Source organism: Pipistrellus hanaki, assembly GCF_964339955.1.
Source record: "Pipistrellus hanaki genome assembly, chromosome: X".
NCBI classification, from domain to species: Eukaryota; Metazoa; Chordata; class Mammalia; order Chiroptera; family Vespertilionidae; genus Pipistrellus; species Pipistrellus hanaki.
The window spans coordinates 26,104,341-26,118,646 of record NC_140524.1 but is presented as its reverse complement, the minus strand read 5'-3'; the positions used below and the strand labels follow the sequence as shown (position 1 = coordinate 26,118,646).

General features: G+C 38.1%; 1 protein-coding gene and 1 pseudogene across 9 annotated transcripts in view; one reads left to right on the top strand and one right to left on the bottom strand.

Annotated features, from left to right (window-relative positions):
- The window catches only part of ENOX2 (ecto-NOX disulfide-thiol exchanger 2), a 293,057-nt gene that overhangs the window by 221,963 nt on the left and 56,788 nt on the right, over positions 1-14,306 (bottom strand). The window lies entirely within an intron of this gene.
- Positions 3,675-4,460, top strand: LOC311614938 (protein archease-like; annotated as a pseudogene). The gene has a single exon. The product of its transcript is annotated as a protein archease-like (transcript).

The window sequence follows — 14,306 nt, the reverse complement described above, 5'->3', positions numbered from 1 at the left end:
GTTCCCATATGCAGACTTATCTTTCAGATAGGCTACACTCTTTTATGCAATCCTTTAAAAAAAAACAGTCTATTAAGAGAAACCAAGATGGTGGCATAGGTAAACAACTGAACTTGCTGCTATGCAGAACATCTTCAAAACTACAACTAAAAGACAAAACAGACATCATCAAGAACCACAGGAAGGCTGGCTGAGTAGAAATTCTACAACTAGAAGGGAAGAGAAAAGCACACTGTGACTCAGAGGAAGTGCAGAAGTAAAGGCAGAGGTACGGAGGCGCCCGCACGGAGAGGGCTGGCTACTGAGTACTCAGCTGGCTTTTTCAATCTGCAGAGAGACACATGCTTCTGACTGCTCTGAACTCCAGTTCCAGGCAAGACTCTGGGGACCCAAACTCAAACTGAACTGCCTGGCAGTGGGCGAATTCGAGGGCAGCTTTCTCTCAGAGGTACCTGCAGTGACTACTGCAGGACAATGAGACCTGGAGGCCTCTTAGGGCAGGGCTGACAGGAAGCCATTGTTGTTTGCTCTGTCCTGAGACTCCACCCCATCCGAGCTATGTGCAGAGACTTTTGCAAATGAATGGCCTGGTCCTTTGAAATCTAAACTTACCTAACAAATTGCAGCTGATTCAGAAAGAACCAGAACATCCAAAAGAAGGCCCAAGGCCCCACAGCAGCTTGTATTGCTTCACATCTGGTCCTCATCTGGGAACCTTCAATATCCAAACAAAGAAGAGAAATCTGCAGTTCTCTCCATAGCTCCTGCTGGGTGGCCTCAGGCAGAGGCTAAATTAACACCTCCTTGGAGATCAAAGAGGCAGTGTACCCAGGGGTCAGAGTAGGACCATCCAGATTACAACTCCTCAGATCCATAAGGGACACACTCAGGGCGGGCAGACTCAGTGAGCACTAAAGCCCCACTGAAGCAAGTCTTGCTGCATAAGGGTGTCTCCAGGACAGAAGTTCTCCCAGCATAGACACAACTGATCCTCACAGCCAATTGGCCTGGAGGTCAATTTCTCCTAGTGATACCAACAACAATCAAGACTTAACTATAACAAGACTGTGTACACAGCCCACAAAGGGGTGCACCAAGAGTATCCATGTCAGGTAACTGGGGAAGCTGAGCCACTGGGCCCTTAGGACACCTACCACACAAAGCCACTCTATCAACTCAGGGAAGTAGCCAAAATGCGGAGACAAAGAAACAGGTCACAAATGAAAGAAATGGAGAAAAGCAAATGACTGGATATAGTGTTCAAAACTAAGGTTATAAGGTTTTTCATGAATAGCAAGAACCCACAACCAAGATTACTCTACCCAGCAAAGCTATCATTCAGAATTGAAGGTCAGATAAAGAGCTTCACAGATAAGAAAAAGCTAAAGGAGTTCATCACTGTCAAACTAGTACTATATGAAATGCTGAAAGGTATTATTTAAGAAGAGGAAGAAAAAGAAAAATGTAAAGATAAAAATTATGAACAACAAATACATATCAACAAGTGAATCTAAAAATCAAGTGAATAAAAATCTGATGAACAGAATAATCTGGTGACTATAATAGAATCAGGGGCATAGAAAGGGAGCAGAATGACAATTTTGGGGGGAGAAAGGTTGTGGGGGGTGCGGGAAGAGACTAGACAAAAAGCATACTCCTATGGATGAGGACAGTGGCGGAGGGTAAGGGCAGTGGGTGGGGTGGGAACTGGGTGGAAGAGAGCTATGGGGGGAAAAAAGAGGAACAACTGTAATAATCTGAACAATAAAGATTTTAAAAAACAGTCTATTAAAGATCTTACTGTGCTTGAACAAAACCTATAGCTACATTACCAACAGAAGTCTTAAGAATCAATGTCACTGGTTATATTTATTATTTAAAATGTTCCATAAAATACTGATAAAACTTGTGGGATTTTTTCTTTTTTTTTTTTTGGCTTCTAACTTAAGAAACACCATATTGAGTCATGGCTATGAGTTCTGGTATATCTGGTAAAACAGAGATATATGACTGTTTTAAAGAGCATTATTCTTTCCTTCTATGTGCATATTGCGTGCACACACACACACACACACACACACACACACACACGGGTGGGGTAGGAGCTCATATAGTATTTTTCAGTGTATATTCTATTTGCTATCACCTATTTTTTCCATCAGCCTAAAAAGGCAGCACACAGGAAAAGAAGGAAATCTTGAAAAACATCCATTTTCTATATTCTGGCATTCCTCACTTAGATTCATGCAGTGGCTGAAAGACAAATGTAAAATAGTGGGGGGAAGGATAAAAAATAAAATACTGGGGAAGATAGAAATATTGGTTCACCACACCATCATTTATGCCATTCCTAAATGTGAAAAAATTTAGATTCCTACTCACTTCCAATCATTAATTTACTCCAACATGACAAAATACTTCCATGATGACAGTTTCCTAATAATCTTATCCGTGGCTGGAGGAGAAGAAATAGCAGAGTTTCCAAAATGCCTATGATATTACTATGCTTTTCCCAGATGAGATCCTTGCTGTTACCTTGAACTGTGACTGAGAGGCCACTACATAGCAGATGGTAAGAAAAGAGAACCAAAATTTAAATGAACAACCATCATCACCAACATTAAGCCTTCCTTTGAAACAATGGGAACTGTGAAATCTGGGTCTACATTTCTGTTGAATATAACAAAGAAGGGCGTTCTTAGTAGAGACATGGTTTACTGTCTTTCTTAGCATAAATACACCAAGTAAGAATACATCAAGCAGAAGATAATAGTGCATCCCTAATTCAGTAATTGTCATAGGACTCTTTCCTTCTCCTTAATTAAACAGTTAACAGGGAGCTGGGATTCACACAAAGAAATTCACTCCTCCTGCCCTCTTTCCCACTTTGATTTATGCATAGCCCCTAGGGACACAAAGTAATGTCTTTATAGACTAAAAGCCCCAGCTGTTTTTGGAAAACCTATGACAAAGCTTAACTAAGGTTCACACATGCAAACATAAAACCCCCACAATTACTAAGCTGGGTATTACAAAGCCAGCCTTATTGCCTCTCTCATCCCTAGCCAAGCTGACCTGAATACACCTATAGTTCTAATTTAGTACTGCCTAAGGCATTGTGGCTTCTGGGTAGATAAACACTTTATTAAAAAGCCAAGAAAGAGATATAGAACTGTAAGGATTTAAAACAAGTCATTATTTATTAATATCAGATTGAAGCATTGAAAATATGTGAAATTCCATTTTATATGGACCCGATTTCTTTAGTTTATTTTTCTTTTTCTAGTGGTAAGAAATCAGAAAATGGCATGAGAAGTTAAAATAAAATCCTGAAACACCCTCAAGATCCTCAGTTTGATCTTAAATGAACAAAGGACTTCATGGACTTCTCTTCCTGTACCCATTTTAATCCTGGTGTTTAATTTTCTTGTCTCTTTTCTTCTATTCCACAACCAGGGGTTCTTAATCTAAACATCATAAAGGTTCATAGATATACTTCAAGAGGCCTATGAGCCTTCTAAAATTGCAGGCAAAATTGCATATGTATATTTTATGGGGAGAAAGTCTATAGTTGTCAGATAATTAAAGGAGTCAATAAAGTGTAAGGGCTATTTTCTCAGACTTGCTCTGAGTGATCCTGTGACTTCAAATCAAATCTTTATATATGAAAAGGAGAAAGTGGAATGTCCAAGGCTGCAATCATGGCACAGGAAGAGGAGGATATTCGGGACTATAATTTGAATGAGAAGCAGAAGGCGACCAAGGCCAAGTAACCTCCAGTCATTCGGAAGTATGAGTATTTGGACCATACAGCAGATGTCCAGTTACATGCATGGGGAGATACTCTGGAGGAAGCTTTTGAGCAATGTGCAATGGCCATGTTTGGTTAAATGACAGATATTGACACAGTGGAGCCCCTCCAAGCAATAGAAGTAGAAACATAAGGAGATGATTTGCAGTATCTTCTGTTTCACTTTTTGGACGAGTGACTTTATAAGTTCAGTGCTGATGAATTCTTCGTACCCCGGGAAGTGAAAGTACTTAGTCTTGATCAATTAAATTTCAAATTATGGTCAATTGGGTGGGGAGAAGAATTCTCATTGCCCAAGAATCCTCAGGGAAATAAAGTCAAGGCAATAATGTATACAACCATGCAGGTCTATACTGAAGAGAAGCCAGAAGTGTTTGTGATCATTGACATTTAAGATAAAGCAAAAAACTCCTATGAAGAACTGTTTTGTTTTGTTTTTTCTCTTGTCCTTTTGAGAAGATACCATAATATAACTTCTACAGTCTCTAACAATATATGATGGTTTGGGTTTGCAGAACATAAATTTTTGACTTAAAGTATGACTTTCCCACAAATGGAAAATTAAGGCATAGTCTTGGTCTATACTAACCAGATATTCAAATGTTAAAGAATTCTTCAGGTGGCAAGTATGGTTCTTTATTTATTAATTCCTCCACACTCTTATCAAATTCAATTTGGGGGGGGGGGAATGATAATTTGAGAAATTTTACAATCAAGATTTTGTTTTTCCTACAAATTGGTTAAGACATATATTTTCAATATGTATATTAATAGGTTGTATTTTAGATCGCTGTAGGACAGAGCCATCCTATATTCCAGTTGGATATCTTATAAGAAATAATTATAATTGAACAATTGGGAGACTTCTCTAGAAAGAGCCCTGACTTTCTATCTACCGTATTTTCCAGCGTATAAGACGACCCCTAATTTTACAGTTAAAACATAGGTTTAGGCCTATATTCGCTGTATAAGACTACCCCCCACTTCAAAGAAAAGACTTACTTTGCCGTCAAGATCTGCAGGTAATTTTTGTGCAATTTTGGTCTTTTGCCCCCGATTTTCAGTTGACTTTTTTCCGTTTCAAAAGTCGTCTTATACGCTGGAAAATACGGTAACTTTTCTTTTAACACTGATATATTGACATTTTCTTGTTTTTCCACAAGAAAAATTTAATGCCCTTAAAAATGGGCCCTTCTAGGAGAAACCAAGATGGCAGCATAGGTAAACACCTAAACTGCTGCCTCGCACAACAATATCAAAACTACAACTAAAAGATAAAACAGACACCATCCAGAACCACAGGAAAGCTGGGTGAGTGGAAATTCTACAACTAGAAGGAAAGAGGAAAGCACATTGAGACTCAGAGGAGCTGCAAAAGGCTGAGGTATGGAGACACATGCATGGAGAGGACAGGTGGCTGTGTGCACAGGTGGCTGAGTGCATAGCTGGCTTTCTAAAACGAGAGGGAGACTGAAGCTCTCGACTGCTCTGGACTCCAGTCCCGGGTAAGAACCTGGGAAACCAGATTAATTTCAGGGGAATCTGGACTGTCATGAAAAGAGAAGGCACACTGAGACTCAGGAGCTGCTGAAGGCAGAGGTCGGGAAGTGCGCGTGCATAGAGGGGACTGACTGCTGGATGCATGGGTGGCTGAGTGCACGGCTGGCTTTCTAAAGCTAGAGGGAATTGGAAGCTCCCAATTGCACTGAACACCAGTCCCAGGTGAGACTCTAGGAAACCAGACTCATTTGGGGAGAATCTGGACTGTCAGGGAAAGAGAAAGCACACTGAGACTTGGGAGCTGCGGAAGGCAGAGATCCTGAAGCACGCGCTTGCTGAGAGAAGTGACTGATGAATGCTCTGGCAGCTAAGTGTGCTGCTGGCTTTCTAAAGCGGGAGGGATATGGAAGCCCCCAACTGTGCTGAACTCCAGTTCCGGGTGAGTTTCTGGGAACCCAAAGTCATTCGGGCAGAAAATGGGACTGTCTGGCAATGGGCGAAACTCGAGGGAAGCTTTCTCTCAGAGGTGTTAGCAGCAATTACCAAGGGACACTGACACCTAGGGGCCTCACAGGGCAGGGCTGACAGGAAACCAAGGCTGTCTGCTCTGCCCTAAAACTCTGTCCCATCCAAGCTGAGCACAGAGGCTCTTGGAATTTTGCAAGTCTTATCTCATAAGTGTGTCTCCAGGACAGAAGTTCTCCCAGCATAGACACAGCTGATCCTCACAGCCAATTGGCCTGGAGGCCAATTCCTCCCAGTGACACCAACAATAATCAAGACTTAACTACAACAAGGCTTTACACAAAGTCCACAAAGGGGTGCACCAAGAGTATCATGTCAGGTAACTGGGGAAGCTGAGCCACTGTGCCTTAAGGACACCTACCACACCAAGGTACTTTACCAACACAGGGAAGTAGTGAAAATGTGGAGACAAAGAAACAGATCACAAATGAAAGAAATGGAAGAAAGCAAATGACTGGATATAGTGTTCAAAACCACGGTTATGTTTTTTCAAGAATTTTCTAGAAAAGGATGATAAATTTAGTGAGACCTTCGAGGATATGAAAAAGGGCCAACTAGAAATTAAACATACACTGACTGAAATTAAAAATATTATACAGAGATCCAATGGCAGACTAGAGGATCCCAAGAATCAAGTCAAAGATTTGAAATACAAAGAAGCAAAACACCCAGCCGGAAAAGCAAAAAGAAAAAAGAATTTAAAAATATGAAGATAGTGTAAGGAGCCTCTGGGACAACTTCAAGTGTACCGACATCTAAATGATGGGGGTGCCAGAAGAAAAGAGAGAGCAAGATACTGAAAACTTATCTGAAGAAATAATGACAGAAAACTCCCCCCACCTGGTGAAAGAAATAGACTTATTAGTTCAGGAAGCGCACAGAACCCCAAACAAAAGGAATCCAAAGAGGACCACACCAAAACATATCATAATTAAAATGCCAAGAGCAAAAACCAAGAGAGAATATTAAAAGCACCAAGAGAAAAACCTACAAAGGAGCACCCCTACAATTGTCAGCTGATTTCTCAACAGAAACTATGCAGGCCAGAAGGGAGTGGCAAGAAATATTCAAAGTGATGAACAGCAAGAATTACAACCAAGATTCCTCTATCCAGCAAAGCTATCATTCAGAATTGAAGGTCAGATAAAGAGCTTCGCAGATAAAAAGCTAAAGGAGCTCATCACTGTCAAACCAGTATTATATGAAATGCTGAAAGGTATTGAAGAAGAAGAAAGGGAAGGAGGAGGAGGAGGAGGAGAAGGAGGAGGAGGAGGAGGAGGAGGAGGAGGAGGAGGAGGAGGAGGAGGAGGAGATAAAAACTATGAACAGCAAATACATGTCTATCAACAAGTGAATCTAAAAACCAAGTAAATAAAAAATCTGATGAACAGAATAAACTGGTGAATATAATAGAATCAGGGGCATAAAAAGTGAGTGGAATGACAATTTTCGGGGGAAACGGGTGTGGGGGGTGCGGGAAGAGACTGGACAAAAAGCATACACCTATGGATAAAGACATTTGGGGGGAGGTAAGAGCAGAGGGTGGGATGAGAACTGGTTGGAGGGAAGCTATGGGGGGGGGGAAGAGGAACAATTGTAATAATCTGAACAATAAAGATTTATTAAATTAAAAAAATCTTTATATATGCTGATAACTCTGATATCTAAATCTTCAGTCCAAATTGTTCTCAGTCTGGGCATCTTAATGGTACCTCAAATTTAACCCATGTCAGTAAATGGCTCACAACCCACCTAGTTGCTCAGTCCAAAAGCCTGGGATTTATCTATATTTTTCTCTCTCCCTCATTATCCACATCCAGTAACCAAGGCCTATGAACTCTACTTCCTATCTCAAATATGAAACATTTGCTTCATCTCAACCACTATTATCTCAGTCCAGGTAGATTACTACTACAGCCTCCTCACATGTCTTTCTGCTTCAATCAACTCTTTAGTTACAGGTAGAGTGAGAAAAATATCATCATGTCTCACCCTGAGTTAAAATTTTGTCAATAACTTCTTTATTGATCTTTATCACAAAACTTCAAATTCCCTGACATGGTAAATAAGATCCTTTATGACCTGGCTCCTGCTTAACTCTACAGTAAATACACTACAGACTCCTTAACCAATCCCCTTGCCACCCTTTCTTTCAACCCTTAACTATGCTAAATTCTTTAGCCATATTGAAGTATTTTCAATTCTTGCCTCAGGGATTTTCATATACTTTAATATGAGCCTGGAACACTCTGCCCCATCTTGGCCCAGATAACCTCTGTCAGGAAGCTATCCCTAGCCTACTAAAGCTGGTTTAGGGGGCACCTCTTATATGCTCTGTTAGTTCCTATGTGTGCTATGGAAATATATGATTCTATGTTATTATTGCCTATACTTCTTTATTTCCAACTAAAGTTTGGTGAATAAACTGTAGCTCCTTGAGGTCAGGGGCAATAGGATATCCTGAGTACCTGGTACAGTATCAGGCACATCATATTTGGTCAACAAATACATGTTAATTAATTGAATGAATAAATGGATGGATGGAAAATTCAGGACTTTGACATTGTACCCTACATCCCTACAATCATTGCCTTCAGCTTGATATTGGAAACAAAATAGTGGGCCTTGGAGAAGTCAGCCAATTTAGGCATTAATTCCCTGGGCTTCATTTTCCTCATTTGTATAACAAAGGAAATGTTCTCCATGATCATGACTAGGGAATTTTCTAATTCACTGCTTCCTTAGCATATCTAATTCTAATGCTCCAAATGCTACTTCAGGTCCTCCACTCCATTTCCTACACGCCCAACCCCATCCATATGGCACCATGAATATCTGGTTTGACATAAGGCCAGTGTGTTTGTGTGTGTGTGTGTGTATGTGTGTGTGTGTGTGTAGAGAAAGGAAGGGAAGAAATGAGGGATGTATAGATGAAGGGAGGGAGGAAGGGGAAAAGGGAGAGGAAAAAAAGATATGTTGAGACAATTTCTGGACATCCTTCTTTTCCCATTTCTATCCTTTGTAAAAAACAGTAGTAGGTTTCAATGACTTAATTTTAAGATGTTAAATTACTATATGGTAACAAAATTCCTAAAATTTCTTAAGAACACTCAGAATAGGGGGGAAATGAAAGAAAAATGTTAGATAGGGCCAAGTAGACATAAGTTATCTTTTAAAAAATATATATTTTATTGATTTTTCACAGAGAGGAAGAGAGAGGGATAGAGAGTTAGAAACATCAATGAGAGAGAATCATCGATCAGCTGCCTCTTGCACACCCCCTACTGGGGATGTGCCCACAACCAAGGTACATGCCCTCAACCGGAATCGAACCCGGGATCTTTCAGTCCGCAGGCCAACGCTCTATCCACTGAGCCAAACCGGTCTCGGCAGACATAAGTTATCTTAAAAAGGCTGAATCCCAATAACTTAACATAGTTTGGTAAAATAAGGCTTTCCATAAGTTGAAAAGGAAATCTCCTTTGAAATGAGATATAACCTGAACTTTTCTGGCCAAGACAAGTGGAAGAACTATATAGTTGCAGAAGCATTTGAAATTACCGCAAAGCTATGTGAATATGAAACAAAAATAACCAGCACTAAAACTATAACAATAGAAGGACCAATTCTCTACTGGTCCCTGAGGCAGAAACCATATGGCCTAAAAGACCAATTCTCATCTCTTCATTTCTTTGATAAGGATGGATACACTTCTATTTAGTCCTCATAAACAGTGACCCCTTTTCTCCTCTGTAGATAAAGTTGATACACTACCACTTTTGCTTCCAGATATTAAACTCATATTTAATGATATGTGTGCTTGGTAATGTATGAATCCAAAAACGTTCACTGACAAAAATGGCCCTGCATTCATCTATTTGTCTTTCAGTTGCTATACACAAATGCAGCAGGGAAGTGGAGAATTTAAATGCATAGCAGACAGCTGATGTATTTCTCCATAAAGTAGTCTATATATCATGGCAAAAGTAGAAGCAAAGAAAACCTCAGGTGAATTCTTCCTCATAAAGTGGCAAATGAAGCCAAGAGGCAGAGTAGTAAGGAGGAAAATGAAAGGCTAAAACAAGATTACTAGTGTATTAAAAACAAATCAAAATTACCATTATCCTTGCCAACACTGGAGATGAATTAAACTCTTTCAGTGCAAAAAAGAAGAGTGTCCACTTTTCATTATAAATAAGACCAATAGCATTTTCAATAGTTAGATAAGATGTCATTTCACTTCAGAAGTAGTTACATTTCAGTAGTGAATAGAGTTAGTATGTCATGTAAAAAGTTAAGAAGCAAAATAAGAATATTTAGAATAAAGAGCAACATAGAGAAATAAAATAGAAAACTCTAATAATATGGACTGTGGAGATCATGGAACTTGGATAAATAGGTAAATGTATATGTTCATAGGGTTTCTATACAAATTACTGCTATGTCTCAAATATAAATATATAAGTATATAATTATTTTATATGCATATATGATAGCTAAGCAGAGATCAGGGGGCAGAAAAGTATACTCGAGTCACTAAGCTAATGAAGTTGAAAGATACTGTGTGAGATCAGGTTCAGAAATCAGGCTTTAGCAAAGAGGTCATTCCTTCATAAACTATTTGAAGATACAGAGAAAGGTGTGCCCTATTTTAAGAAAACCCATTATTCCCACCATATCCAATCTAACATTGCAAATTTAAGTAAGACTTGTTTTTAAAATATGGAAGTTACCTATTCAGTTTATTAGAAACATATTTTTCTTTTTATTGGGGTGACAATGGTTAATAAAATTATAGAGATTTCAGGTGTACAATTCTATAATACCTCATATGTATATTGCATTGTGTGTTCACCATCCAAAGTCAAGTTTCCTGCCATCACCATTAATCCCCTCTATACCCTCTTCTAGCTAGCTCCCAGCACTCCACCTTTTCCTCTGGTAATCACCATGCTGTTGTCTGTATCTATGAAGCTGTGTGTTTTTCTTTTACTTAATTCTTTTTTTATTAAATTCATTGAGGTGACAGTGGTTAATAACTTAATATACTAAGTTTCAAGTGCACAATTATATAATTCATCGTTTGTATATTGCATTGTGTGCTAACCACTCACTGTCTAGTCTCCTTCTGTCGCCATATATTTAACCCCCTTACCATTTTCATCCTCTGTACCCCCATTCCCTCAGAAGCACATTTAAAAGAATAAAGTTAGGTATCCCTATACCACCAAGTTTCAAGTAGACTTGCTTTTGATTTTTCTTTTTTAAATTTGAATATCAGCATACTGCATATCCTTAAAGCTTGGAATGCATAAGTTTTGCACTGTAGGAGGCAGACAGAGAAAGGAAATTAGTAATCCAATACTAGGAGGCTGAGACTATGTTAAACAAGTCACTGTCCCTATAGAGGAAGTAGAGTTTCAAGACAAAAGTTAATTAAAAAACATTCTTGAAACATTTTAAATACCTGAGGACAAATGCAGGAGAACATAATAAATTTAAGTTAAGGTCTCTAAAACTCTTCTGAAAAGGGTGGATTTTATTGCATATATTTAGAAAGAAGTATGTATTCACATATTATTTGAAGAAGAATCTCTGTGAGAACTCAAAGTGAGGTGTGCACTGAAGTCTAATTTAATGAAAGATAAAGTGTTTTTTACACTATACTAACTATAGGTCTGACATACTTAAGGTCTATTAATAAATAAGTAAATATAAATAAGATTGTTTTGAGGAACCCCTGAGTCTGTACTTAATTGTATATATGTATAAAACACACACACACACACACACACACACACACACACACACACTCACACTCATAATCTCTGGTTGTGTGTGCAGCTGGAGGCTTTTATCTGAATACAGTATTTTTAAAATGTCTTAAGTTTTTTTTTTTTTTTAAATGTACCATTTCCTTACACAGAAAGAACACTTAGATATTAATTCCATTTGTGATACATTTTTCCTTGAGTACAATTATAAGAAGTAGTCAAGCTAATGCATTAGCAAAGTGGTATTTATTAGGTGATCTCTAAGAAATAAAGGCCAGAAGACAAAGTATCCATAGAAAATCATAACTAAAACCTAGGCAGCTGCCTATTTTTCTGCCTAACTCAGACACATATCTTAAAAAAAATAATCTATTTAGCCTTATGGGCTTGGCTCAGTGGTTGAGAGTCGACCTATGAACCAGGAGGTCACGATTCAATTCCAGGTTAGGGCACATGCTGAGGTTGTGGGCTCAATCCCCAGTGTGGGGTATGCAGGAGGCAGCTAATCAATGATTCTCTCTCATCATTGGTGTTTCTATTTTTCTCTCCCTCTCCCTTCCTCTCTGAAATAAGTAAAAATATATTTTTAAAAAGAATAATCTATTTATATAAACAATATAAAATCTTGAATTAGTAATAGAAAACATTTAAACCAGATATTGTAAAACTATTATCTTAACTCTGAAGATGAAGGGTCATGGATAATACATGTTTCAGGCATGGATATGATAAATGCAAACTACTATTTTACTTTATATAATGTTCAAGAATTTTATTGTGTTAAAGATAAAAGCCATTCTAAGTAAGTCTTAGTTTCAGCATGATTCTAGGGTAGAACTTCAGCTTTTAGTCTGATAAACCACCCAAGTTTGTAACTCAGTCATAGTTTTATACCTTTAAATCATCAAACAACCCCAGTTTCAAATCTCTTCTAAAAAAAAATACCTGGGTCATCATCTAGCTAGAAATGATGAAACTAGTTCAGGTTTCTCCAAAACTCAAGATTTAAAAAATGATAACTGCACAATAATTACAATCAAAAATAGTTAGAAGATTTTATCAGTATAAGATAGCTCTATTTATCAATGTCACCAAATAAAAATGAACACCTGAAAAGGCTGAATTATAAACTCGACCCATAATATCAAAATCTACATCACGATAGATAACACTGCTCTATGAAAATCTATGCATTTAAAAATAATGGACAAGGATAGGATGTACACATTATTCACTATAACAAAGTCAACCCCAAGGCAAAAAGGAGAGCAAAGAAAACTTGGAAAGTAGCCTTAAATTAAATATTACAAACTTAGCATAAACTTTTAAAGTGGAGTTCCTATTTTTTCCCCAAATGGAGACTGAAGTTCTACCTTTGAATTCTAAACTTTTGTTATAATGCTTTTCTCTATTATTAGAATGCTAATAATAAAGAGGTAATAGACACAGGGAAAGGGGAGTGGAGGTAGTTGAGGTGGGCAAAGGGGACATAAATGGGAATGGAAAAAGACTTTGCTTTAGGTGACAGGCACACAATGCAGGGTGCAAATGATGTTTTGTTGTTGTATACTTGAATCTGCGAACCAACATCATGGATAATCACCACCAGTACAATTCAATTATAAATTTAAAAAAAAGACAATAAGAAAGAGGCAACAGCATCCAAGAGGAAAAATACACTGGAAAAACAAGCAAAACCCAATTCTGTCTGGCCACTAAGCCAATCCACTATTTCCCATTGCACTGGCAATAGTATAACAGCAGTGGCAGATGGCAGCAGACTCTCCCTAAAGCAGTCTTCATATCTGTGTCAGAGGAAAGAAACATTCTGGCCAAACTGGTTATAAAGGATCTCTCTGCAAAATGTGAAAAACTGCAATCCTAAGTAACCTCCCCTTGAGGAAAGCTCAAAATCCTTGTCAGTAATATTGGTAATCTAGACTGGAGAGAGCATGCAACTAAAACACAGAGTGACCAGGCAACAGGGGAGGCAAAGTAAGAAGGAATCAGCTAAACCCACAAAAGTAGAGAAGCTACCACAGGAATAGCTAAAAGCACTAATTAAAACTTGCATCTGTAGATATGCTGTAATAAGGACAAAGTAAAATGATAGTACAACAATATTTAAGTTTTAAAACAAACACTCAACCTAACTCTCAATAGAATTTTTAGTCCAACTCATGTTTTACACTTTTTTATTGTCTTAATCTTGACACTAGGCAACTATTAACTTTTGCATAATTAAACATGTAAGCTAAAAGCATTTCGTGGTAGCTGTGGTTACAACCAGTTTCCACATCCAGTTCAACCCAAGGACTGCAGTCAGAGAACAAGAGTAGGAAAGGAGTTTTAAGGAATGGTGGTGAGGCAGGGCTTGGGGGGAACTGTAAGAACAGACTAAAAGGATTAGAGTGCATTAATCTGGAAAGATAAAACAATCAGTCATGGATAATCACCACCAGTACAATTTCCACCATTAAGCATTTACTGTGCTAAGTGCAGAGATATTGAGCTATGTTCAAGGAGAAATTAAGTACTGTCAGTTTAACATTCCTTCTGTCAGTTATGTCATCTATATGTTAAGCATTGCATTTATCATAAAACAGTTGTGAACTAATAAACAGTAAAAGGACATAGAAATAATCTCAGAATGGAAATTAGAAGGTTTAAGTTCTAAGAATGTTTAATAACTTTAT